Source organism: Otolemur garnettii, unplaced genomic scaffold (assembly GCF_000181295.1).
Source record: "Otolemur garnettii isolate 467f Iridium unplaced genomic scaffold, OtoGar3 scaffold00211, whole genome shotgun sequence".
NCBI lineage: Eukaryota > Metazoa > Chordata > Mammalia > Primates > Galagidae > Otolemur > Otolemur garnettii.
Window position 1 is genome coordinate 1,355,319 of NW_003852606.1, and position 2,582 is coordinate 1,357,900.

At 45.7% G+C, this 2,582-nt stretch overlaps 1 non-coding gene across 1 annotated transcript; it reads right to left on the reverse strand.

The window, feature by feature from the left end:
- Window positions 1-1,281: 1,281 nt before the first annotated feature.
- On the reverse strand, window positions 1,282-1,417 carry LOC111722077. Its single transcript, XR_002771023.1, has one exon. It is a non-coding gene; the product is annotated as a small nucleolar RNA SNORA42/SNORA80 family (small nucleolar RNA).
- Between the last annotated feature and the right edge of the window lie 1,165 nt (window positions 1,418-2,582).

A 2,582-nucleotide genomic window follows, 5' to 3' on the forward strand; every position in this document is an offset into this window, starting at 1 on the left:
TGATATTTTTAGGTCATTGATTTCTTTTTTTATTTTGAGACAGAGTCTTACTCTGTCATCCTATGTAGAGTGCTGTGGCATCATCACAGCTCACAGCAATCTTAAACTCTTGGGCATAAGTAATCCTCTTGCCACAGTCTCCTGAATAGCTGGGACTATAGGTCCCTGCCATGATACCTGGCTAGTTTTTCTATTTTTAGTAGTGATGGGGTTTTGCTCTTGCTCAGGCTGGTCTGTAACTCCTGAGCTCAAGCAATCCACTTGCCTCAGCCTCTCAGAGTGCTAGGATTACAGGTGTGAGCCACTGGGTCTGGCTGATCTTTTCTTTTTAGGCAGAGTCTCACTCTGTTGCCCAGGTTATAGTGCCATGGCATCAGGCTCCCAAATAGTGGGAACTACAGGTGCTTGCCACAATGCCTGGCTAAACTTTTTCTACTTTTAGTACAGACAGGTTCTCTCTCTTGCTCAGGCTGGTCTCAAATTCCTGAACTCAAGGGATCCTCCTGTCTTGGCCTCCTGGAGTGCTAGGATGATAGGCCAGGTCATTGATTTCTTTTTTTTTTTTTTTGAGACGGAGCCTCAAGCTATCCCCCTGGGTAGAGTGCCATGGCATCATGCTCACAGCAACCTCCAACTCTTGGGCTCAATCGAGTCTCCTGCCTCAGCCTCCCAAGTAGCTGGGACTACAGGCGCCCGCCACAACACCTGGCTATTTTTTTTTGGTAGCAGCCATCATTGTTGTTTGGCGGCCCGGGCTGGGGATTCGAACCCACCACCTTAGGTGTATGTGGCTGGCGCCTTAGCCGCTTGAGCCACAGGCGCCGAGCCAAGGTCATTGATTTTTAACTTCTCTTCTCATATATAAATTTAAAGCTATAATTTGCTTTCTGAGAACTTCTGTAGCTACATTTCTTTCTTTCTTTTTTTTTTTTGAGACAGAGCCTCAAGCTGTCCCCCTGGTAGAGTGCCATGGCATTACAGCTCACAGCAAACTCCTGGGCTCAAGAGAGTCTCCTGCCTCCACCTCCCAAGTAGCTGGGACCACAGGCGCCCGCCACAACACCTGGCTATTTTTTTTTGGTAGCAGCCATCATTGTTGTTTGGCAGGCCCGAACAGGATTCCAGCCCACCACCTTAGGTGTATGTGGCTGGTGCCTTAGCCACTTGAGCCACAGGCACCGAGCCTGTAGCTACATTTCACAAGTTTATATCAATTTCTATTTTTATTCTGTTCAAAATATTTTCTAATTTCACCTGATTATTATTTTACTTTATTTTTTCCTCTGTGCAACCCACTTCAATGCCAACAGCCTATGGACACAGAGGCTAGGCAATGGTTCAGGGCCATAGTTTGCTCTGGCATGGTATACTATGAGAGGCCCAGGGAAACAGGCCTGCTATAAATCCAAACCCATGCATACCTGATCATTATTTTAGTGGTATATTGCTTGCTTTTGAAATATTTTATGACTTCCCAATTATCCTTTTGTTTTTGCAGTTTTTGGCAGGAGCTGGGTTTGAACTCGCCACCTCCGGCATATGGGGCCGGCTCCCTACTCCTTTGAACTACAGGCACCGCCCCCAATTATCCTTTTATTTTTATTATTTTTGAGACAGAGTCTCACTTTGCCACCCTGTGTAGAGTGCTGTGGCATTACAGCTCACAGCACCTCAAACTCTTGGGCTTAAGAGATTTTCTTGCCTCAGCCTCTTAGGTAGCTGGGACTACAGGTGCCCACCACAATGCCTGGCCATTATTTATTTATTTATTTTTATTTTTAAAATTTTTTTAAGAGACAGAGTCTCATTTTATTACCCTTGGTAGAGTGCCGTGGCATCACAGCAACTTCCAACTCCTGGGCTTAGGCGATTCTCTTGCCTCAGCCTTCTGAGTAGCTGGGACTACAGGTGCCTGCCACAATATCTAGCTATTTGTTGCAGTTTGGCTGGGCTCGAACCCACCACCCTCGGTGTATGGGGCCGGGGCCTACCCATTGAGCCACAGGCACCACCCCCAGCTATTTTTAAGAGATGAGTTCTTGCTCTGGCTGAGGCTGGTCTCAAACCTGTGAGCTCAAGGCAATCCACCCACCTCTGCCTCCCAAGTGCTGGGATTACAGGTATGAGCTACCATGCCCGGCCTATCCTTTTATTATTGATTTATACTTATTTCACTGTGGTCTAAGAACATGCATGTGATTTCTGCTCTTTGAAGTTTGTTGAAACTTTCTTTATGGTCCAGAGTTTTATTTATTTTAGCACATGCTTCATATATATCTGAAAGGAATACATTTTCTGCAGGCCTATTATGGTCAGGTCAAGTTTGGTAATCATGCTATTCAAACCTTTAATATCTTTTCTGATTGCTCCTTCTACTAGTTACTGAATGACTAAGTGGATTTTTCCATTTCTCCTTTCAGTTCTGTCAGCTTTTGCTTTATACATATATATATTTTTTGAGACAGAGCCTCAAGCTATCCTCCTGGGTAGAGTGCTGTGGCTTCACAGCTCACAGCAACCTCCAACTCCTGGGCTCAAGCAAGTCTCCTGCCTCTGCCTTCCAAGTATCTGGGACCACAGGC